The sequence below is a fragment of the Chiloscyllium plagiosum genome, unplaced genomic scaffold (assembly GCF_037043375.1).
Source record: "Chiloscyllium plagiosum isolate Xiang-an unplaced genomic scaffold, Cpla_swu_hap1 HiC_scaffold_48, whole genome shotgun sequence".
NCBI lineage: Eukaryota > Metazoa > Chordata > Chondrichthyes > Orectolobiformes > Hemiscylliidae > Chiloscyllium > Chiloscyllium plagiosum.
Genome location: NW_028270186.1, coordinates 54,269,775 through 54,295,737, shown reverse-complemented (window position 1 = coordinate 54,295,737; position 25,963 = coordinate 54,269,775). Strand labels below are relative to the sequence as shown.

Here is a 25,963-nt window from a genome sequence, read left to right as displayed (position 1 = left end):
CTGTACATTGGTACCAATGACATAAGAGAAAAGGATGATGTCCTGATGAGACAATATAGCAAATTAGCCTGGAGTATAATAAGCAGGTCCTTGTGGGTAGTAATATCTGGATTACTCCCGGTGCCACATGCTAGAGAGAGTAGGAATAGCAGGGTAGAGCAGATGAATGCGTGGCCAAGGATCTGATACAGGAGAGAAGGATTCACGTTTTTGGATCATTGGAATCTCTGCTGGGGTAGAATTGACGTGCATAAGAAGGATGGATTACATCTGAATTGGAAGGTGTCTAATATCCAAGCAGGGAGATTTGCTAGTGCTACTCGGGAGACATTAAACCAGTGAGGGCGTGGGGTAAACCTAAAGAGATAGTGAGAAAGGAGGCAAGTCTGAGACTGGTATAGTTTAGAAGTTAGACAGGCAAGGGCAAGGCACAGAATGAGGTCGGACTGACAAGGTACAATAGACAATAGGTGCAGGAATAGGCCATTCTGCCCTTTGAGTCAGCACCACCATTCATTATGATCATGGCTGATCGTCCACAATCACTATCCTGTTCCTGCCTTATCTCTGTAACACTTGATTCCATTATCTTAAACAGCTCTATCCATCTCTTCCTTGAAAGTATCCAGAGACTTGGCCTCCACTGCCTTCTGGGGCAGTGCACTCCCTGTGTCCACTACTCTCTGGGTGAAGACGTTTCTCCTCAACTCTGTTCTAAATGGCCTCTCCCTTATTTTTAAACTGTGTCCTCTGGTTCTGGACTCACCCATCCGTGGAACCATGCTTCCTGCCTCCAGAGTGTCCAACCCTTTAATAATCTTGTCGGTCTCTATCAGATCCTCTCTCATTCTTTTAAACTCTTGTGTATACAAGCTCAGTCGCTCCAATCTTTCAACATATGATCATTCCGCCATTCCGGGAATTGACCTCATGAACCTACCCTACACTCCCTCAATAGCCACAATGTTCTTCCTCAAATGTGGAGACAAAGACTGCACACAATACTCCAGGTATGGTCTTACCAGGGCCCTGTACAGCTGCAGAAGGACCTCTTTGCTCCTATACTCAATTCCTCTTGTTATGAAGGCCAGCATGCAGCGAGATTTCTTCACTACCTGCTGTACCTGCATGATTGCTTTCATTGACTGATGTACAAGAACACCTAGATCTCGTTGTACTTCCCCTTAACCAAACTTGACTCCTTTTAGATAGTAATCTGCCTTCCTGTTCTTGCTTCCAAAGTGGATAACCATACATTTATCCACATTAAGCTGCATCTGCTATGCATCCGTCCACTCACCTAGCCTATCCAAGTTAACCTGTATTCTCATAACATCCTCCTCACATTTCACCCTGCCACCCAGCTTTGTGTCATCAGCAAATTTGCTAATATTACTTTTAATAAGTTCATCTATATTATTAATGTTTACTGTAAACAGCTGCGGTCCCAGCACCGAACCTTGTCGTACCCCACTAGTCACTGCCTGCCATTCCGAAAGGAAGCGTTTATCACTACTCTTTGCTTCCTGTCAGCCAGCCAATTTTCAATCCAAGTCAGTATATTCCCCTTTGTAAATCCATGCTGACTCTGACGAATCCTATTACCGCTTCCAAATGAGCCATAATTTCATTTTTTATAATTGACTCCAGCATCTTTCTCACCACTGACCTCAGGCTAACTGGTCTATAATTCCTTGCTTTCTCTCTCCCAACTTTCTTGAAAAGTGGGACAACATTAGCCACCCTCCAGTCTGACTCTACATCTCCTGACTCTGTGTCTCCCCCTTCGCAAAGGGCTGAACGTCATCCCTCACCAACAGGGCCATCCCATCCCCTCTGCCCATCAGACTGTCCTTTTGATAGCACTCCACTGCAATTATTTCAATGCAAGTGGTTTTACAGGGAAAGCAGATGAGCTTAAGATATGGTTTTGAACATGGGACTGGAATATAGTGGGTATCACAGAAACGTGTTTTAGGTTGGAAAGGACAGGTAGCTTCATGTTCCAGGGAATAGATGTAAGAGGAAGGATAGAAAGGGGGATTAAGAGAGAAGGTGGAATGGTGTTTTTGATTCAGGATAACATTATTGTTGTGTTTAGGGAGGATATTCATGGGAGTTCGCCCGGTGAACTTACTTGGGTGGAACTGGGAAATAGGAACAGGATGATCACCTTATTGAGGTTGTCTGTGTGGGTTTCATCCGGGTGCTCTGGTTTCCTCCCACAGTCCAGAGATGTGCAGGTTGGGTGGGATAATCCAGGCTGAATTGCCCATATTGTTCAGGGATGTGAAGGTTGGGTGGATTGGCCATGCGAAATTGCCTACAGTGTTCAGGGATGAGCAGGCTAGGGGGATTGGTCATGGGAAATGCACCGTTACAGGGCTAAGACAGGAGACTCTGAGGGTTAGTGTGGATGTGATGGGCCGAATGGCCTGCTTCCACACTTGGTAATTCTCTGACGATAATTCTACTAGTTTTAAAATAGTTTCAGAAAATAATAGACCAGATCTAAAAGTTGTTGTTCAAAATTGGACAAAGGTTAATTTTCACGGTACAAGGCAAGAACTTTCAATATTTCTTTGCAACCCCCCAGGTAAAGGGACGGCTGGAAAGTGGGAACATAAGAACAGAAGGAATAGGAGCAGGAGTAGGCCATCTGGCCCCTCAAGCCTGCACTGCCATTCAATAAGGTCAGGGCTGAGCTTATCATGGCCTCAGCACCACTTTCCTGCTCTCTCACCATAACCCTTAATTCCTTTCCTGTTCACAAATCTACCTTTTGCCTTAAAGACATTCAAATTGATAACATCAACTGCTACACTCAGCAGGGAATTCCACAGATTCATAACCCTTTTGCTGAAGAAGTTGCTCCTGAACTCTGTCCTAAATCAGATACCCCCTTACTTTGACGCTATACTCTCGAGGTTGACCCCCCCCCCCCAGGTGGAAATAACCTCCCTGCTTCTATCTTATCTATTCCCTTCTTAATTTTAGTTTTTCCAATACAACCTCCCATTCTTCTAAATTCCAACAAGTATAATCCCAGTCTATTCAATCTCTCCACATACACCAACATTCTCCACTCCCGACTCAAACTAGTGACCCTCCTCTGCACCCCCTCCAGTGTCAGTACATTCTTGCTGAAGTAAGGCGATCAAACCTGTACACAGTACTCCAGGTGTGGCCTCACCAGCACCCTGTACAGCTGCAGCATAACCATCCCTCTAGCAAGGAAGTACAATAGACCCTTCACCATCTCGTTTAGTCCCCTGGGATGCATTCCATCATGGGTCTCGAGGATTTCATGTCAGCTTTTACTGAAAGAGGATATGGAAGCTAGAGACTTTGGAGAAATAAATAGTGATAACTTGACAACTGTCCATATTACAGAGGAGGTTGTACTGGATGTCTTATACATAATGCTGATTAAATCTGTGGGACCTGATCAGGTATACCCCAAATCTTTGTGGGAAATTAGAGAAGTGATTGCCGGGCCCCTCGCTGAGATATTTCTATCACCGATAGCCACAGGTGAGGTGTTGCAAGACAGGCGCCATTATTTGAGAAAGGTGATGAGGAAATACCAGGGAACAATACACTGGTGAGTCTGAAGTTTGTGGCAGACAATTTGTTGGAAGGAATTCTGAAGGATAGGTTTATATGTAATTGGAAAGGCATGAAGTGATTAGGGATAGTCAGCATGGCTTTGTACATAAATCACTAACTTGGACTTCAAAAAGACATTCAAAAAGGTTCCACATTTAGCAAGTTAGACACCATGGGATGCAAAGAGAACCAGCTATTTGGAAACAAATTGGCTGGAAGGTTGGAGACGGAAGGTAGTGCTTTTCGGATTGGAGGCCTGTGATGAGCAATATGGTGTAAGGATTGATGCTGGGTCCACTGCTTTTCATCATTTATATCAATGATTTCTATGTTAATATATGGAAATGGCAGAGGATGACGCATTGTATCTGGGTGGAAGATGAGAACTGGGGGATTCTATACTTGCTGCAGTTGGAGAGGTGTGGTTCACTGGCAGAGGTGAGGCAAGTGGTGGAGATACGCTGGAGAATATTGCTGACCCCATGGGAGGGGAAATTGCAGTCCTTGAAATACAGAGCATTTTGGTATGTTCTGGAGTGTTCTGCCAGCTTGCACCAAGCTTCACTGGAACACTGCAGTAAGCATGAGACAGATGTTGGCCAGGCAACAGGCTCGTGTGTTAAAGTGACAGACAACTGGAAGCTCGGGGTCGGTTTTGCAGCAGAACGTAGATCATCAGCTGCCATTTCCAGCACCTCCACTGAGATGCTGCCCGACACAGGTTCCTGTCCCCTCCATTAACAGCTCTGCACCCTCCCAGCCAGATTGTTATCCACTCCTTTGTCTTTTCAAATGTTACTGTCTCTTTTGGGCTCCATCCCCACCTATTATTGACTCTTTAACCCCTATCTCCTGCAATCCAAAGATATGCAGGTTCGGTGAATTGGCCCAACGAAATTTCCCGTAGTGCTCAGGGATGTATAGGTTAGGTGCATTAGTCAGGGGAAATGTAGAATAATAGGGTCGGGGAATGGGTTTGGTTGAGAAACGCTTCAGAGGGTGGGTGTGGACTTGTTGGGCCGAATGTCCTGTTACCACACTGTGGGGATTCTAATTTTCCCAGCTGTTGTCGGTTCTGAGGAAGGGTCACTGGACCTAGAATGTCCCTTGGTGTGTGCAGGAGGAGGAAACTGGAAAGGGGAGTTGGATCCAGTTTAGACTGGGAGGGTTTAATTACACCCTGTACAGGTAGTTAGGCCTGAATTAGAAACTCTTGGTTCCACGGTTACAGCAAATGGGAAAATGGCTGTGGCCCTCAGGCGGTGCTAGGTCCTGGGTTATGGCCGCCATCTTTATTTGGGGCATGGACATGTCCTCTTCCTGGGTGGGGGCGGGCGTTTTGAAGAGGAGCATTTACACATCAAACACATACCAAGAGAAATATTTGTCTTTACGGTTCAGCCTGCCCTGACTGTGAGTTTTGTTTTGTGAATTCATTTTATAGGATATTAATTGAGAATAATTGAGACAGGGATCTCAAAACCAATTTTCTATCGTCAGCAGTGTCATCAGGATCTGAATACCATTGACATTTAACTGTGGAAGGAGAAAGGTGTGTCTGTTCTCTCTGTGGGAAAGTATCTTTTTTTTCAAGCAAAAAGCGGAAAGATGTTCAAAGATGTTGGATCACCCTTGCGGTTTGTGCTCAATTCTGGGCCCTGCAGCTGTGGAAGGAGGTATTGGCCTGAGAGGGAGCACAGATTTATCCAAATTACACCTCATCTCTTTATAGGAACTGTCAGATTTAGACCCAATCACCCACTTCATGATGTTAACCTGTAAACCCCTTATTTTCAATTCCCTGCAAACTTCTCATGAAAATTCCTTGTGGAGTCAAATTCCAGCACCATTTCAGGTGAAATGTTCCAGGTTCCGACAACTGTCTGTTCATTCAGAAACTGCTGAAGTCCATGTAGACTCTGGGGTTACAAAGGGCTGAATTAAAAGATGAGATGCTGTTCCCATTGAGATGCATTGGAACAGTACAGAAGGCTGAGGGCAGTGTCGGTATGAGCAGACAATGAAAATGACTGGGCTGCACTGTGAGGGCTGCTTGGCTCAATGAGTGTTTTGGAGTTGGGTATAAACAGAGCGAGGGGAGACAGGGAGAAGGTGAACCTCAGCTTCAATTTTAGTTCAGGCCGTTCAGAAATTCACATGTTCCCAAAGGGAACTGCCAGGTTGTAAGCGATACCTGCTGAGTTTTTATTAACAGTTTTTAAAGTGTAAAATGTCAGCTTAAGTAAAGATCGGGGCTTTTGGTTATAATGGAAATGTTTGAAGTGAAGGAAGGTTACTAGCTCATTTCAATTATCTGAATGGGAGTATCTGGCTGAAACTAGAGAGACGTTGTGACAGGAGCCCTCCGACCCGTGGTGTGCTCCTCTTATACAATGTGGGAAATAAGGGACGCTTCCAGTGTCCGTGATGGCTATGTGTGCAGGAAGAGTGCCCATCTGAAACTACTGGGAAACTGCTTTTCTGACCTGGAGCTGAGAGTGGAATCACTGTTGAGAATCTGCGATAATGAGAATGTTATGGACAGCACGTTTAGTGAGTTAGTCACACTGCAGGTTAGGGTTACACAGGCAGAAAGGGAATGAGTGGCCATCAGATCAAGTAAAAGGCTCAGGAAGGAAGTGCAGGACTCCCCAGTGATCATTCCCCTTCTCAAACAGATATTGTGCACCGCTTGGGATTCTACAAGTGGGGAACAGGTGGAGTGGACTCTCAGGGGAAGTCAGCAATAGCCAGGTTCATGACACCACAGATAGCTCCGCTGCACAGAACTGGAGGAAGGAGAATGGCAGAGCTGTAGTGACAGGGGATGCAGTAGTCAATGTCAGAGACAGGCGCGTCTGTGGCCACAGACATGAATCCAGGACAGTGGAATTGAACCTAGGTCCATTTATTGATAAGTGCACAGACCAATAAAGGTCAGTGTCCCAAATGCAACCTTCAGCACTTAATCACCCTGAAGCTCTACCTTTCAGGGCCTGTGCACTTGTTCTGAGCCCTTCAGAGGGATTGAAGGGAATGGGGAGAAAACAGGAACAGGGTTGTGTTGTAGCTCTACAAAATAACCGTCACCCTCCGCTCTCGGTCTCCCCCTTCTGGCTCCTCCCCACCGTAGGGAAAAGACCTTGTGTATTTTCCCTATCCATGCCCATCCTGATTTTATAAACCTCTATAAGGTCACCTATCAGCATCTGACGCTCCTGGGAAAACAGTGTATTCAGCCTCTACCTGTAGCTCAAATCCTCCAACCCTGGCAATGTGCTTCTAATACTATTCTGGCCACTTTCAACTTTCACAATATTATTTTGATAGGAAGGAGACCAGAATTGCACGCAATATTCCAAGAGTTACCTAACCAATGTCCTGTACAGCCGCAATATGACCTCCCAACTCCGATACTCAGTACTCTGACCAATGAAGGAAAGCATACTAAACCCCTTCTTCGCTATCCTATCTACCTGCGACTCTACTTTCAAGGAGCTATGAATCTGCACTCCAAGGTCTCTTTGTTCAGCAGCACTCCCAAGGTCCTCACCATTAAGTGTATACATCCTGCTAATATTTGCTTTCCCAAAATGCAGCACCTCACATTTATCTAAATTAAACTCCATCTGCCAGTCCTCAGCACATTCAACCATCTGATCAAGATCCTGTTATAATCTGAGGTAATCCTCTTCACTGTCCACTACACCTCCAATTTTGGTGTCGTCTTACTAACAATACTTCCTATATTCACATCCATATCATTGATATAAATTATGAAAATTAGTGGATCCAGCACTGATATTTTGTGACACCCCACTAGTCACAGGTCTCCAATCTGAAAAGCAACCTTCCACCACCATCCTCTGTCTTCTACCTTTGAGCCAGTTTTGTATCCAAATGGCTAGTGCTCTCTCTATTCCATGAGATCTAAACTTGCTAATCTGTCTCCCATGGGGAACCTTGTTGAACGCCTTACTGAAGTCCATGTAGATCGTTTCCACTGCTTTGCCCTCATGAATCCTCTTTGTTACTTCAAAAAAAAATTGACTCAAGTACATGTGACGTGATTTCTCATACACAAAGCCATTATTAATATCCAGGACTTAACTCTGTACATTGGGATCTGTGTCACCCAGTTATGACTGTTAATATTCTGGATAAAGTTCAAGTACATCAGGTTTGTGTTAGTGACTGTGTATTGAGTCTTGTTGATATCACCCACACAGGTAAGTTCCATTTGAAAGGCAGTCCCTATATCCAGAACCCCGCTCCCATCTGCTCTGTCTCCATCCCCACCATAGACAGTAAGTGGGAGGAGCTCATGGAGTTTTCATGTAAGAGAGATTGAGAAAATCTTCCCTTCTTTCCACTAGCTCACCAGAAAATGATGGTAGTGTCCTTTCCTCTGAACCAGGAGGATCGGGCTCAGAGTTGAGTAACAGCATCTTTGAAAAGGGTGATTGGAAAACATGACCAAGCCGCCAGGCCATACTGTCTCCCAGCTGTCCCCGCCTGAGCCTCAGCAGAACTTTCCTGTCGTTTCTCTCCTGTCAGACTCTCCCATTGCTCACTTTGTCCAGGGTTCCCTCCTACTGCTGCACTGCTCCTGTCCGTCACTGACCTGTCCATCCCCCAGTGTCCTCCACATTCATTCATTGTTTACAATCTCCAGCCCTGCCCCCTCCACCCTATTGGGCAGCGGCTGCTGTCAATCACCCAGCTTCTGTGTGATCTGGAGCATGTGCTGTAGGAGGGGAGACCAGTGCACGGGCGCAGTGTTGGGCAATTGTTGGTGTATGTGCAGGGCTGGTCAGGGCCAGGAGGGAGGCTGTGCGTGTGTGGGGTTAATCTGTCATTGGCAGTTTCCTCCCTCTGGGAACAGAACTCAGGGAAATGGCCCCTGCCCTGATATCGTGACAAGTAGTCGGCTATCAGTGGGGGGAGCATTTTGCAGAAAGTTATCAGAACTCGTGTGAATATTCAGGAATGTTATGGAAAACAACACAGATGGGCCTGCAATTAAAGTTCTAATTTGGTTCATCTTAGTTCAATCAGATATGATTTGGTCAGTGTTTGCAAGATGGTTCTCATCAGAGGGTCCGTGTGGGGGGAAATAAATAAAATGTTCCAGATTGGGCCAAAAAAATCAGTTTGGTTCTGACCAGGAAGGAAGCCTGGGAGATGGGGGGAGGATTCACCAACATCCAGGAGGCTCCGAGTCAGACTCATTGATTTGATTAGATTAGATTTCCTACAGTGTGGAAACAGGCCCTTCAGCCCAACCAGTCCACACCGACCGTCGGAAGAGTAACCCACCCAGACCCATTTCCCTCTGACTAATATACCTAACGCTATGGGCAATTTAGCATGGCCAATTCATCTGACCTGCACATCTTTGGATTGTGGGAGGAAACCTTTTTTTGGTTCTTAGTCTGCAGGCAGGAGCTAGGAAGCTGATTTCAAAGAGAAGAGAGAGTGTCTGAGAACTGGGTGTGGAGGAAAAATGGTGAGGAGATTGGTTTGGATTTCAGTTCACAGAAGAGAGCAATTGTGAGACTGAGATTTAAAGCTTTGGGGGAACAAAGAAACTACAATTTAATACTATCACTGTCTTATGAATTTCCATCCTGTGTTAACGGTGGTGACTTGTCTTCTCAGTTGTAGGGTTCTGAAAGGGCGGATTTGTGGATGAGAAATTCAAATTGAACTTCCTGTTCAGTTTTGATAGTTACTTGATCCGTGCCGATCTGAATATCATTTGGCCTTTTCATGTGGAAGGAAAGGTGTGTATTCTGTCCATGGGCGAATATTTCAAATGTCAGTGTGTCTGGAAAAAGTACTGAGACACAGCCAAGTCCATGTTAGCGTGGTGACTGTGGAGAAAGAGTTCATTTGTTGTTAAAAGTCTGAAAAAAACATCGCACATTTCCCAGGAACGATTAAGCTACAGATTTGTTTTGTATGAGGACAAAGTTTTAATTAATCATGCAACCAGAAACACACAAGGATGCCTGCAGTATGGAAAATGCTATGAAAACGGGATTGTTGTAAAGGAGTTGATTATCGATCGTGGCTTGTAATCCATTGGCGTTGTCACGTCAGTTCCAGCGCCGTGGGGAAACACTGGAAATGTGATGAGTGCAGTGTAGGTTTCAGTTATTAAACTGGAAAAAGTGCAGAAGAAATTTACAAGAATTTTTGCCAGGGCTCAGGGGTCTGAGTTAAAGGGAGAGGTTGGACAAGCGAGGATTTTTTTTTTGTTTAGAGCAGAGGAAACAGAGGGGGAATGTTTTCTGGAAGTGTATAAGACCATGAGAGGCCTGGGTAAGGTGAATGCATTCAGTCTTTTTCCCAGGGAATCAAGGAGTGGAGGGCATCAGTTTAAGGTTAGAGGAGAAATTATGAAAGGGAACCTGAGGGGCACATGTTTTACACAGAGGGTGGTATGTATATGGACTGAGCTGCCAGTGGAAGTGCTTGAGGTGGGTACATTAACAACATGTAAAAGACATTTGGACAAATACATGGATAGGAAAGGGTCAGAAGCAGATGGGTCAAGTGCAGGGAAATGGGGTTAGCGTGGATGGACATTCTAGTCAGTATTGGCCAGTTTGGGCCAAAGGCCTGTCTCTGCTGTAGGACTCTGACTCTAAGTATATTTACTATTTCTCCCGCTATCTCTGGTAGCAACCTGGGATGTATTCCATCTGAGCGACGAGTCTTGTCTACCTTTAGCTCCATTAACTTGCCCAGCTCTAACACTTTCGTGATAATGGTTGTTTCTTGTTCCTCACCTTCCTCAGTTTCCTTATCATTTACTGGCATGTTCTTCGTGTTCTCCACTGTGAAGACTGACTGCTGTGAAGACTTCCTGAACCCTGCTGGATAGGAATAACTGGGCACAGAACTCTGAGAGGTCTTCTTTGAGTCTTTATTAATGAGACATGGCAGTTACCTGGATAGTGTACATGCAGAACACCTCCAGGCAGCATCAGGTAATACATCGCCTGTCCGATGTGCCGCTCCCATTCTTATACCTTTGTGGTTTGTGGTTTTGAATGGACGCTGTCTCTCAGTATTATCTCCACGGCAATGGCAGTTTAAAAGTTGAGTTCAGCCCAGCACTGATTGGTTAAACCACAAAACCCCTCCCCCACGCCCCTGTGGCTCAGTCAGGTATCTGACAGGCGCTTCAGTTTCAGTGGGGCTGTCTGTCAGGATTCTGATGTGAAAGAGCCGGTGTTGGAACGGAGTGGACAAAGTTAAAAACCACACATCACCAGGTTATAGTCCAACAGGTTTATTTAGAAGTACAAGCTTTTGGAGTGTGCTGTGATTTTTAACTTGATCAGGATTATCTCTATGGTAACGGTTAAGTGCTTCAACAATTACAGAGGCCATATGTTCCCCACACAATAGGTTCCCCTCTAGCAGTGTAAATTGCTATTCTGTCCCTGGGGATAGCTACTCATCACTTTTCTCCCCCAATCCCATCTAGCTTTCTGTTGATCTTTAAAGTTTTTCTCATCTCCTAGTTTCTCCTTGGTCTTTGCCAATTTGTATGCTTTCTATTTCAATTTCATAGACTCCCTTATTTCCTTAGCCATCAATGGCAGATTACTCCTTTTCCTACAGTCCTTCCTTTTCACTAATATATACTTTTGCTGAGCAGTTTGAAAAAATTCTTTGATATTTCTCCACTGTCCGTCAACTGTCCCACCTTAAAGTCTTTGATACCAGTCTACATTAGCCAACTCCTGTCTCATCTTATTGTAGTCTCCTTTGTTTAAGCACAGAATCTGTATTGGATTTAATCTTCCCGCTTTCCAACTGTATTCTAAATTTGACCATACTTATCACAAGTCTTTTATCAGATTACGAGGTGAGATGATGTTACCTGGGTGTTTTGGTTTTCATTGTCAAAGACCTTGGCTTTGTAATAAAGTACAGGATAGATATTCACAACAGAGTATTCTGGACGGTGTGAATTTACTACACAATCAAAAACCATAAATCACTGTCTCCCCTCAGTTTAAAATTGCAAAATCATTATCTCCTACACGCTTCCTCATCTTCTAAGTTTGAAATGCTAATCCCCCTGACTATCCTACTTTTCCCGAAAATCTCCTTTGGCGAAGGTGGTGATTTTTGGATTCAGCTTTCCAGTTATTAACGTAAGAAGATAGGCACTGGGCACAGGAGAGGGAATGCAGCCCTTTGAACCAGCTCCACCATTTAATACCATGATGACTGAGCTCACCTCGGTCTCAGCTGGATTTTCCCGCCTGCTCTATCTCACCCTTCAACTCATTGAAAATTAAAAATCTGTATCTCTTCATTAAATTTGCTCATTGTTCTGGCATCCACCGCATTTTGAATAGGGAATTCCACAGATTCACAACACATTGAGTTAGGTACATTCTCCTTCATGAGAATACAATAGAGTTCTTATAGTGCAGAGTCCACACCAACCCTATGATGAGCCTCCCATTCAGACCCACCCATTCCCTGTAACCCTGCATTTCCCGTGGCTAATTGCCTAAACAGCACATGCATGGAAACTGGGCAATTTAACATGGGCAATCCACCTAATCTGCACATATTTGGTCTATGGGAGGAAACTGGAGCACGGTTGGAAACTCGTACAGACATGGGGGGGAATGTGTAAACTCCACACAGTCGCCTAAGGCTGGAATCAAACCCAGATCGCTAACGCTGTGAGGCAGCAGTGCTAACCACTCAGCTACCTCTGCTTAAACTCTGCTCCTCCTTATTAACCTCTCTATCACCCAATTTGCTGAATCTATATTCCTCACGTCAGAAATCAGGTCGTGGAAACGAATGTCTCAGTGAAACCCAATGACAGCCCATATGTCCTGTGTCTGTGAATGGGGATTTGATAGACAACACCCTCCAGCCCACACTTTTCATTCACTTTCCAGAGACAGGGCTCAAGTAGCTTCCTGGGGACTACAACTCCCACAATCCCTGAGGCAGGGACCACACGTGAGTGGGGAAACCCGGCACTGTCCATGTACAGAATGTGGGTGGGCTTTGGAGCATGTGCTTTGGGGTACCTAGCGGAAAGTACTTCACACTGTGATTGGCTGGAGGAGTAACATATCAGCTTTTAGTATTGATCTGCCGGGGAATTAAGGTGTCACCACACCCACGTGGGACCAAGTTCCATCCCCAATGCGTCATAATGCTGGGAATCGACCAATGGGAAACCAAGGAGGATCTAACCCATTCTCCCAGACTGAAGGTTCCTCTTCTGTCCAGGATCTGCCACCTCCCTGTCTGTTTCCTTTTGTTTCATTCTGCTGTTACATTATTGACTTGCAGCAACTGAAGGGAAAGGAAGTGAACCCAGAAAGGGTGCAGCATCTAACCAGGGACGGGAAGTGGTGGCATGGATCTGTTTATCAGCAACTCCATGAGAATGGGGAGGGTGTACATTAGGGGGTAGCAGAGTCAGAATGGAGGGAGAGAGTAAGTGGGCTGCAGGGTTACAGCTTTAGGGAAAGACTGGGAAAAAGATATTCCAGAGAAACTAAAATTGCCTGTTCTGAATTTCTAACCTGTACATATTCCTTTATATAGGGTGCTAGATTGTGAAGATTCACAGACTGAAATCTCAAAATCATGTGCAGATCGTGATTAAGTTAACCAGCATTTGACGAACCAAAGACTGAGAGTCAATCGGCCAAAATCCTGCAACACTCTCCCTCACAGCATTGTCGGTCTATCTGCACCAAATGAACTGCAAATGGTTCGAGACAGCAGCTCACTACCATCTTGTCAAGGGTAACTAGAGATGGGGAATAAATGCTGGCTGAGCCAGTGATGCCCATATCCTGGAAATGGTTTCTATCTCTATTTACTGAAACCTGATTGTTACTGCAGGATGATGATGGATGATGAGTGCATGCATCACATTACCCCTGCCTACACCCACACAGTAACACCGCAACGGCACTGGAACAAAAGGCAATGAAGCTAAAGGAGGACTTAGATATAGTTCTTAAAGGTAAAGGCATCAAAGGGGATTGGAGCACAGCAGGAACAGGAGACTGAGCTGGATGGTCAGCTGTTTCCCATTGAATGGTGGCGCAGGATTGAAAAGCCGAAAGCCCCCCTCCTGCCCCTATCTCCCAGGTCTGTATGTAACCATGGAACCCGGGTAGGAAGGAGTAGGCAGGACAGGGACTCTCCAGGAGATTGCACTTCCACATCAGTTTTCAGTGAGGGATGGTTTGATGGATTTTGTTTAACATTTGTCTTTAATGCAAAGTTTGTAAATTTGGTTTTAAAACATGTACGAGTTTATTCCACGATAAATGAAACAAAAAGAAAAGAAACAAAACGATCTGAATATAACAGTTTTATAATTTCAACGCCGTATAAAACAAAATCCCGACGACTCCCGGACACCATCACTTTCCAGTTACTCAAACTCCAGGAGATATTCTCCCCCCCGTCGGAACCTTTGGTTTGATTTAACTGCTTTTCAGTTCTCGTTGTGTGAGCTGTGGAGTTTTCTTTTTTCCCCATTTCTCCGACCCAGAAGTGTTATCACAGCAACCTTCCCACCATCAAAATCATCATTTCGCCATTATAGCAGTAAACCACCTGAATAACCAATTGAATATTTATAAACAAAGCCCATTATGGGCAAAGCAAACCACTACAAGTGGCAGAGTGGGAAAGGACGTAATCAAAGTAGAGTTGGGGGTGAGGGGGCAGCGCTGGAGATAAAGGGGTGCCCACCTCTATCTAAAGGCATCAAGAGCACTGATACACACCACATGCTCCTTCTCCAAGGACACCCTGCTGTGTAGCCTTTATCCTCAATCATAGAGTAGAATCCCTACAGTGTGGAAGGAGAGCATTGGCCCATCAAATCCCACCAACCATCCGAAGAGCATCCCACCCAGAGCAATCCAGAGTAACACTGCATTTCCCATGGCTGATCCACTAGTCTACACAATCCTCGACACTATGGGCAATTTAGCACGACCGATCCACCTAACCTGCACATCTTTAGTCTGTGGGAGGAAACCAGGGCACCGGGAGGGGACCCACACTATCATGGGGAGAATGTGGGAACTCCACACAGGCCGTTGGCCAACGCTGGACTCCGACCTTATACCTGATGTTGTGAAGCAGCAGTGCTACAATCACAATTTAAATCAAAATAGATGGCCCCTTCTCATTGTCACATTGCTGTTTGTGGAGACTCACTGCCCAGATAGACATCTCAAAGTTCAGAAAGTGGCAATATAAATTCAGTCAACTCCAGCCCAGTTAATGTGATTAACAACCACAACATCAATACTCCAACAGTGTCATCATGAACACAGTCCAGTCCTGACTCTGATGGACAGTAACATCAGAATCAGAGTCCTGCAGTGATGTGTGAACTCTACCCCACACGGAGCAGGTGGATGACCACTTCCCTGTGTCCACTCACTGGGCTCTCAGTCGTGTTGAAGACTCAGCAAATCCCTTGTCACGCAGTGACGATCCTACCCAGTGTGAACGCGCTGGGGTCTCAGGGGACAGGATGAATAATTGAATCCTCTCTTCCTCACTGAGCATCTGAATGGCCTCTCCCCTGTGTGGGCTCGCTGGGATCTCAGGGGGTGGGATGAATCACTGAATCCCCTCTCACACACTGATCATCTGAATGGCCTGTCCCGTGTGGGCTCAGTGGTGTCTCGGGGGGTGATGCATTTGAGTGAATCTCTCCCCACACGCTGGGAGCAAGTGAATGGCCTTTCCCCAGAGTGAGCTCTCTGGGGTCACTGCAGGTAGTGCATTTGAGTGAATGTCTCCCCACACTGTGAGAAAGTGAATGGCCTTTCCCCAGAGTGAGCTCGGTCTTTCAGCATTTCAGAGGACCTAGTGTATCCTTTACCACACACTGAGCAGGTGAATGGCCTCTCCCCAGTGGGAATGCACCGATGTCTCTGCAGGTGAGAGATTTGAATGAATTATTTCTCACACATGGAGCAGGTGAAGGGTCGATATCCTCTATGCCCTCTCTGGTGCCTCAGCAGATTGTAAGATTGAGTAAATCCCTTCCCATACGTGGGGCAGGTGAATGGCCTCTCCCCAGTGTGACTGTGTCAGTGTGTGTCCTGCTGGGAGGGGTAAGCGAATTCCTTCCCACAGTCCCCACATTTACATACCCTAGCCCTGGTCCCGTCCCATTGGTGTCTTCGCAAATCACATGACCGGTTAAATATTCAACTGCATGCAGAGCAGAGGAATTATTTCTCTGGGCTATGCATGCTGCTTTCCCTTTCCATATTACCGATAAGGATCAGGACCTGCGGAATTGGACGACTCTGCAGTTGATGTGATGTTAAAGCTGAGTTTCCCATGTGGAACTTTCTCTCTGTAAAAAAAAAGTTTCTCCATATCATTAATACAACTCCCAACACCAGCTCTCCCTTCAGTTCTCCTGAATTTCTAATTTTGGACTAATGCAATGACCTCAGTAATGTGCCTTTCTCTCACTTGTTTCTGAAAGTAAATTAGGACCATTTTGAATAACTTTACAAGAAGGACCCACACCTATTCTATCATGTACGAGTTCGAATCCATGGGAAGTTTGTTGCCAGCTCCGATGACAGTCATAATGCTCCGACCACTTCACCGGAGCCAGTGCAAGTCAATTCTAACAATTATCAATAGATTTTATCTAAACAGGATGCCCCCACAATGGACACTCAATGCCCGTAAGTTGTCATTTTTCTTAAAGCCGCTCATGTGTCCGGCAATCTGGCAATACAATTGAAGATATTTTATACAGTAACCTTACAGTCTCAATTGCCAGTTCCAGTCCATGAAGCAGCCAGTAACATGCCGCAGTGAATTGAATTCTAACAACAGCATTGCCCTGGCAGGAGAGATTGCAGAGCATGAAACTGTCTTCTCTGGAGTATCTAAAATGAAACACTTGAAATGAACAAAATTCTTCAGGAGCTCGATGGGATAAATACAGCAAGGATGTGCTCCCTGGCTGGTGTGTCTGGAATGAAATAAGCGCTAACGGTGTTATCTTTACCCAGCACCCCCTTCAGCTGCATAAATGTTTAGGATTTAGTTGCTGCTCTTATTCCATGCTCTTGATCACCCCTGTTTGTAACTGCTGTAATGTTGGTGGCTGTGCAAATTGATAACATTTGATTCAATCCATCCCAAAACCTTTCTGTATCTGTGTCTCACTTTTGTTCACCAAGACCCTCATTCAATCTGACCTCTTTGCAAACCCTGCCCTGATATTTCCTTAGAGGGCTCAGAATTAATTGTTCACAGAATTATTACTGTGCAAAAGGAGGCTGATTGGCTGATCAGTTCTCCAAAGGATCACCTCACTGAATGCTATTCTTCTGCCTTTACCCCATAAACCTTCCCATTCATCCTCTTCCAATGACTGTTCAATTCTATCCTCTTCATTGTGCCTGACTCCACCACACTCTTTGGTAGTGCATTCCTGACCATAAACTTTCTCTGCATGAAAACATTTTGTCTCATGTCCCATGTGCTTCTTTTGTCAATCTCTTTACATCGGTGCCTCCTCATTATTGATTCTTTCATGCATGTGAACAGTTTGTCTTTATCTACTCTCACTAGATCCCTTTTGGAGATATCTTTACCCACCATACCCTGGGATAGTGACTACATCTCTCCCGGTCACAGGAGTGCAGTGCGAGACCATTCAGGTACTCTCATTCTGGGATTGGGTTCAGGACATTATTCAGCCTCACTGTACTCCAGTGAATACACAACAGGGAGAGGCCATTCACCTGGTGTCAGTGTGGGATGAAATTCACTCAGATATCCAGCTTGATGAAACACCGGCGAGTTCACAGGTAACCACAGTGATCGGATTTATTTTGTTTGTTCATGGGATCATGGCATTACTTCCTGGGGCAGCATTTGTCATCCATTCTAACTGCACAGAAGATGGTTCAGAGGCAACCCCATTATTCAGGGTCTGGATTCACATGCCGGCTGGACCAGGTCAGAAGTAACAGTTTCCTAGACCCAGTGACATTAAGAGTTGATTTATGATCTATTATCCTATTTTGGAAATGGTAATGACTAATGTTTGCAGTTGAATTAAAAGTGCAAGACCAAAATGGGTTTTAGCGCTGAAAATGTGTTGCTGGAAAAGCGCAGCAGGTCAGGCAGCATCCAAGGAACAGGAGAATCGACGTTTCGGGCATGAGCCCTTCTTCATTCCTGAAGAAGGGCTCATGCCCGAAACGTCGATTCTCCTGCTCCTTGGATGCTGCCTGACCTGCTGTGCTTTTCCAGCAACACATTTTCAGCTCTGATCTCCAGCATTTGCAGTCCTCACTTTTTCCAAAATGGGTTTTATTCTAATTGAGCATGCCCTCCTGTTTGCTCAGTTGTTATTGACAATCTCATCCCCCTCTCACAGACAACCTGTTCCAGATAGTGTTACAGAAAAGGAAGAATGGTCAGCTGCAGCTGGTCACCTGACCCCAAAGGTTCACTCTCCACAGATGCTACCAAATCTGCTGAATTTCTCCAGCAATTTCTGTTTTTGTGTCTGATTTACCAGCATTTGCAGATCGTTAGTTTTTCAATGTTGATCTTGTCTGTTGCAGAGGAGTTTATTGATGAGTTTGGAGAGTTTTGAACATTGCAAGTTAGGCCAGAAATCAGCCATGATCTATTGAATGGCAGAGCAGGGTTGAGGGGTTGAATAGCCTCCTCCTGTTCCAATGAAATTTGCCCATCTGCAGCTTTCGGCAACATTTCCCCTCACTGCTCACTTCACTTCCATGTCTAACACACTGTTACTGACTGAACAAACCTGTGTTTGAGCTAAACCTGCTAATGTTCAGTGGCTCCCTCTCCTGCCATCCGGGTTTAACTCTCATCATGGAATGTTGTCTCGTATTACTGCGGGAATGCCCACAAAGGACCCAACCTGGAGTCTGTATCCCCTGGGATCCACAAACCCGGTTTATTTCCTTCTTCCTATTTCATTCTGGCTATTGAACTCTCGGTTTCAATCCAATCTCCTGTCATGCTCTTCAACATGCCCATGTGGGTGGGCTATAGGCAGCTGGGATTTAATGATGGGAAATGGGGATTAGGCAGAAGCACGAGAAGAGGCGACAGCAAAGACAGTTCTCATTGTAACGGCAGAGTTTCTCCATGACCCAGTGAGTGGTGAGGCACCTGAGATTGTGGGGGAGGAAGATTCAATCAGGGATTTGGGAAAACACTCAGATACTGACCTGTCCACCTGATTGTTAACTCAGATAGATAGACAGAAAGAAAGATGCACATTTAGGTAGCAACTTTGATGACCTGGGGCATTGAACCATGCTCCAGACCCAATGATCCCCACATCAAATCTCTGAACACAAAAACACAAAGCTTCCTACTTGTAAAAGGCTGTCTCTCAGCCTCCTCTTTTCTTGAGAAAAGAGTTTTGAGCTGTTCAGCATTTCCTGGTGTTTATAATCTCTATGCTCCTGTAAGTTTCGTGACTGAACTTTTATTTTCCTGTTCCTGTGAGTGACGGCAGCAGCAGAAACAGGTCCTGACCTGTGAGTGGTTTTGGTTGGAATATTTGTATTTACAAATTCATTCTCAGCCTCACCTACAGTGAGAAATTGATGTAAACAGAAGGAAAGGAGTGAGTGAGCACCCACAGAAACACAAAGGCAGCATGTGTACCTGAGCTGAATGAACCGGGCATCAGGAAAATGTGATGACAATCACAACTCGTTCGAATCCCTGAGGTGCAGAAAGAGGCTACTCAGCTCATCGAGTCTGCAATGACCTGCTCTCCCACCCTATCCCTATTACCCCACATTTACCATGGCTAACCCAACCCACCTAACCTGCACACTCCAGACCATGTTAGCACAGCCAATAGAGCAAAACTGCACATCTGTGGGAGAGTCACAAATTACATCAAAATGCTTGGAATTGTGGATGAATTCTCACAAATACTTGACTGATGCAAATACTGTGTTTTCGAAAATAAAATCTGGGGGAAACTGCAGCCAGAAAGATTTCTGATTATCTCTGGAGGAAGAGAATTCAAAACTCGTGCCATTGACCCAGGGGACACAGTGAAGTCACAGAGACTTGGGAACCATCAGAAATGTAACAGGTTGTGAGGAAGGTGGAGGTGAGACAAAGACAAAAAGACAGTCTGTCACACGAGAGAAGGCAGGAGAGATTAAACAGCAGAAATGGTATTGCCTCAAGGCCACGGGGAATGGAGTTAGGGCTGGGAAACAAATAAGGAAACAAGGTATGCAGCTGTCAATGAAAACAAAAACAGAAAAAAAAGGCCGAATTCAGAGTCTGAAATTATTGCTCATTGGTGAGTACAGAATACTGTAAAGCCTGGGTAGTTCTATTACAGCCATCACAGGCAAGGACTGATTTGGGATAGTCAACATGGCGTTGTGCATGGGAAATCTTGTCTCACAAACTGGATTGAGTTTTTTGAAGAAGTAACAAAGAGGATTGATGAGAGCAGAGCAATAGATGTGATCTATATGGACTTCAGTAAGGCATTCGATAAGGTTGCCCATGGGAGACTAATTAGCAAGGTTAGATTTCATGGAATACAGGGAGAACTAACCATTTGGATATAGAACTGGCTCAAAGGTAGAAGACAGAGGGTGGTGGTGGAGGGTTGATTTTCAGACTGGAGGCCTCTGACCAGTGGAGTGCCACAGGAATCGGTGTTGATTCCTCTACTTTTTGTTATTTACATAAATGATTTGGGTGCGAGCATAAGAGGTACAATTAGTAAGTTTGCAGATAAGAGCAACATTGGAGGTGTAGTGGAGAGCGAAGAGGGTTACCTCAGATTACAGCAGGATATGGACCAGATGGGCCAATGGGCTGAGAAGTAGTGATGGAGTCAGATAAATGCGAGGTGCTGCATTTTGGGAAAGCAATTCTGAGCAGGACTTATTCACTTAATGATAAGGTCCTAGGGAGTGTTGCTGAACAAAGAGACCTTGGAGTGCAGGTTAATAGCTCCTTGAAAGTGGAGTCGCAGGTAGATAGGATAGTGAAGAAGACTTTTGGTATGCTTTCCTTTCTTGGTCAGAGTATTGAGTACAGGAGTTAGGAGGTCATATTGTGGCTGTACAGGACATTGGTTAGACCACTGTTAGAATATTGTGTGCAATTCTGGTTGCCTTCCTATCGGAAAGATGTTGTGAAACTTGAAAGGGTTCAGAAAAGATTTACAAGGATGTTGCCAGGGTTGGAGGATTTTAGCTATAGGGAGAGGCTGAACAGGCTGGGTCTGTATTCCATGGAGTGTCGGAGGCTGAGGGTTGACCTTCCAGGTGTTTACAAAATTATGAGGGGCATGGATAGGATAAATAGACAAAGTCTTTTCCCTGGGGTTGGGGAGTCCAGAACTAGAGGGCATAGGTTTAGGGTGAGAGGGGAAAGATATAAAAGAGACCTAAGGGGCAACTTTTTTATGCAGAGGGTGGTATGTGCATGGAATGAGCTGCCAGAGGAAGTGTTAGAAGCTGGTACAATTGCAACACTTAAATGCATTTGGATGGGTATACGAATAGGAAAGGTTTGGTGGGACTCGATTGGGTTGGGTTATCTGGTCAGCACAGACGAGTTGGACCCAAGGGTCTGTTTCCATGCTGGACATCTCTATGTCTCTATGACTGTATGTATAGAGAGAGGGCCGGCATTGGGTGGGATGACCCACCGCCCTGTAAAGTCCAGAAGGCCGTGTCTATGGCACCGCCTGGCATCAAAACTCAAACTTGGACAGACAGGAGGGGGCAACAAAGGGAACTGACAGAAACTAAACCTGAACTGTTTACCTGGCTGAATGACAGATGTTGGTGAATGAACACCCAGCCTGATAGAGAAATGGTAATAATGGGTCTTATTGGGAGAATATGGATGAATTAATTGAAGTACACAATCTCACTGATGAGGATGTCAGGCTAAAACCTTTCAGGCCAAGATGCCCTGACGTGTACAGCAGAATCTGTCCCTGCAATGAGAGGGTGGGGGTGTGAGCCGGTTCCCTTCAGTGCACAGCCGATCAGTGGCTCCAGGCGTTTACAGATATTACAGGGACACACTGGGGAGGGGACAGGCTGAATGGGCTAAAATAACCTTAGTGACTCAGGGCCGCAAGGGTAATATCAACGATCGTACAGAGAGGAAGCTTGAGGTGTATAAGGACCACGGGGGATTACCAAACCTCAACCTGTGGTGATGAAATTTGTTTGATGTATTTAAAAGATGACATGGGACCCCATGTAATTGTAATTATAAACATGGGACTCCCAGTGGGAGATAATTCTAAACAAATTCTGAATTGGGCCATGAGAGCTGAGGCAAACTCAGAAACACAAGGGAATAGCTGCAGTACAGGGAGGGGAACCAGACTCGCAATGTTGCAAGGGAAGCAGAAAAGGGCATATAGACAAGGAACGTAGGCAGTGAGAGGGAGATAGGTGTTCACATTGTGTGTGGCCTGTGTTCACGTGTGCACATGCATAGCCCATAAATATTTATTGACACGCTGTTAGGGCTCCAGCAACACATGATGTTAACACAGGAGCATCTATATCAGTTACCGATATGGATTTACCCCTCACCCTCTCAATTACTAAAATGAGAGCAGTCGGAGTGGGAACTGAGGAAGCTGGATGAAGCTGGAGGAAGCTATCCTGATGTAGATCAGGAATATAACAAAATACATTCAGATATGGGAGTGTGAAACTGAGGAAAGGACCATTCTGGGAGTTGCCATTTTAGAACAATTAGGAGCAACTATTGATGTAGAGACCTGGACTATAACATAGGGACGCTCCAGCCAGTAATGGGACAGGAAGAAAATAAGAGGCGACATCACCAAAGTAGCTGAATTGCAGGGAGAGTGGGACAGTCAGGGAATCTTGGGAGTTACAGCTAGGACCCACTCAGCGGTGTGGGTAACCCAAACAGGAATGTGGGTTATTATCTGTAGATCCTGTAAAGATTGAGGGCCCTCTCACTCCCCACACAAACAGGATCCCATTAAAGCTGGGGCTGAGGAGGCAGTAATTGTGACAGTAACAGATTGAGAGAAGTAGAGAATCATCAGACTGACAGTATCCCTTCCTAATTGACAGAAGCCGGATAGCTGTCTGAGGAAACAGTGCACCTTGATCCAGTTACCTCAGGGATCCCACAATATTCCAGTATATCCCACCGGTATATGGCTGATGGAGTTAGTCAAATTGATCTTACCAACACCTTATCACCTCAGTCGGTGAGATAGAACATCTCTGGATATTAAACAGAGTATTGGGTCAGGTCATCCAGGCTGGGCTTAAAATTAACTCACAGAGAGTGCAACTGGGGAGGTAGGGATATCATACTGGGGAGATCAAATCATGAAGCGTGAGGGGACAGTCCCAGCAGAACCAAAAACCATGATATTAAAACTGTCCACCCGCACACCGTGAAGGGCGTAAGGCAAACCTTAGGATTGTTTAACTACTGTGGGAATTTTGTAAGTAATATCCAGAATTGGTAGAGCCATCTAAAGCCCTGAAAGAAGCACTGGATGAGCCAGGGGACAGGGAGGAAACATGTACACAGCATGCCTTTGACATTGTTCATGACCATGTGTTGGCCTGGGCTCAGTGAGGGTACATCACCCTCTGGGGGCCACATCGAGCATGAGGAACAGGTCAGAGACTTAGTGGAAACAGCTAAATTTCCCAGTGAAGCAACAATGATGAAGATTAGAGCTCACAAAAGTAGAAACTCCACACCAACAGAGCAGTGAGTATGTGGGTAAGGCAGGTAAAATACTGACTGAAACAGTGCAGACATTTGGGGAAGTGGCAGTGACAGTAGCTACAGAAGCGAGAAAGGAAAGTTTAAAGACATTCTTAGAAACAGTCACAGAACTGGAGAAACAGGAACAGGAAAAGGGTGGGGCAATAATAGGACACGACAGAGTCTGGATGATCCAGCAGTGCCACTACACTGTATAAGACAAACATTATTAAAAACATATCATGGGCTGAACCATATTGGGCAGGATACATGCAATATCAGATGACCTACTACCGGGGTGACCTGGAACAGGGAGAGGTATTGTCGAAGGTGTGTAGTCTGTACACTGTGTGAGCCAGAGAAAGCAATCAGGGTAAAGTGGATCGAGCAGCTGAGACCCAGAAGGACATGGGAATAATTAAGATGGATTTTACATACACCTCCATCCCAAGCCCAGGGAAGGAAATCCTGCTGGATCTTAATAAATAGGTTTACGCAGTGGGTGAAAGCATTCCCCTGCAGATTCTGACCAAGGGACACATAGTTAAACACATCTGTGCCCTGTTTGATACTGAACAGAAATCCCATCTCCCACACCACCCCCAGTGCTCAGGTACAGCAGAAGGAATGAAGCAGACACAGACAGCTAGTCTGACTAAGGCCCTGACAGAGACAGGCAGGGATGGGTTAGAGTACTCCCCATCATCCCAATGAAACTGAGGGCAACCCCAGCAAAGGAAACAGGACTGTTTACCTTTGAATTAGTGACTGAATGGACTATGCAGCTACCAGAGGGCGTGGCAGTGGGAGGGCTCGAGATGTGCAATGGTAAGGATAGGGTTAAACAATTTGTGAAAGAACTGGATAAGCAACTGCATGAGCTGAGAGGGGAAGTTGCAGAACGGTAGAGAATCAGAAACTGGAAAAGGGAGCAGAGAAACCTCCAAGCTGACATCCCAAACCCAGGAGATTGGGTCAGGGGGGATATATTACCGGAACGTATGAAGGAAATGCAGCAGAATGCTGGATTTGGTTTGGGGAGCCAGAGAGGGAACTCTCCCATCATGCGTTAGTAAGCTCTGAATAAACATTGGTCATGCTGCACAGCACAGAACTGAAGGCTCCTCTTTGATATTTCTCCCAACAACAGTTGTGCTGGGGCAAGTTGCCGGCTGGAGGTCTGTGGCTGGTGCTGTTCCACAAGGATCAGAACTGGGACATCTGTTGTTTGTAATGTATATAAATGATTAGTTTGAAAATGTAAACGATTTAATTAGCAAGTTTGTCGATGGTACATGGTACATGAAGAATGTTGTCAAAGGATACAGCAAGGAAGAGGGCAGGTGGAAGGTTATGTGGAGAAATTGCAGACAGATTTTAATTCAGATAAGTGTGAGGTGATACATTTTGGGAGGCTCATTGTAAGAGGAATGTGTACACTAAACGGAAGGGCCCTGAGCAGCATTGGGATACAGAGGGATCTTCAGGTGCAAGTTCACAGCTCCCTGAATGTGGTGAAGAAGGTGGATGGCAGGCTAGCCTTCTGCTGGATTAGTGGTGCTGGAAGAGCACAGCAGTTCAGGCAGCATCCGAGGAACAGTAAAATCGAAGTTTCGGGCAAAAGCCCTTCATCAGGAATAAAGCTTTCTTCTGTCAGGGGAGTGAATATAAAACTGGCATTAGGCCACCTTTGGAGTATTTTGTGCTGTTTGGATTACCACATTATAATGAGGATGTGGAGGCTTTGGAGAGAGTGGAAACAGGTTTACCAGGATGTTGCCTGGATTGGGAGAGGTTGGAAAATCTTGAATTGCTGTCTTTGGAAAGTCAGTGGCTGCGGAATAATCCGAGAGGCACAGACAGAGTGAATAATCTGAATCTTTTTCCATGGTGGAAATGATAAATTCTCGAGGCCATAGATTTTAGGGGAGAGGGGGCAAGTTCAAAGGAAATGAAAACCGAAAGAACAGCAGATGCTGTAAACCAGAAGTTTCTGGAAAAAAACTCAGCAGTTCTATCAGCACCTGTGAAGGGAAATCAGAGTTAACGTTTCTGTTGAAGTGTGACCAGAACCGAAACATTAACTGAGTTTTCTTCACAGATGCTGCATGACCTGGTGAGCATTTCCAACAACATCTTTGCAAGTTTAAAGGAAGCTGTGTCAGACAAGTTTCTTGAGCAGAAGGTGGTGAGTGACTAGAATGTACTCTCCTGGGAGTCGGTAAAAGCAGAAACAATCGCAACGTTCAAGAGGCATTTGGACAGGCACATAAGCGGGCATGGGTTGTCAGGGATATGGATCATATACAGGGAGATTGAATTAGTTTGGAATAGCATCATGATCCGCACAGACATAGTGGGCTGATTATTCCGGTGCTGTGCTGTTCTGTTTTCCAGGCGGTAGAATGTATGGAGTGACAGTTAATATTTTGAATGGAATATGTCTCTTCTTTAGAACATACAGTAAGTTGATGCATTTTGAGAGAAGCAATGTAGAAAGGGAATATATAAT

At 45.3% G+C, this 25,963-nt stretch overlaps 1 long non-coding RNA gene across 1 annotated transcript; it reads left to right on the top strand.

Annotated features, from left to right (window-relative positions):
• The first annotated feature begins 5,086 nt into the window (after window positions 1–5,086).
• Window positions 5,087–13,793, top strand: LOC148135972 (uncharacterized). The gene is made up of 4 exons (XR_015754909.1): window positions 5,087–5,161; window positions 9,277–9,395; window positions 10,416–10,607; window positions 13,216–13,793. It is a non-coding gene; the product is annotated as an uncharacterized LOC148135972 (long non-coding RNA).
• Window positions 13,794–25,963: the final 12,170 nt, after the last annotated feature.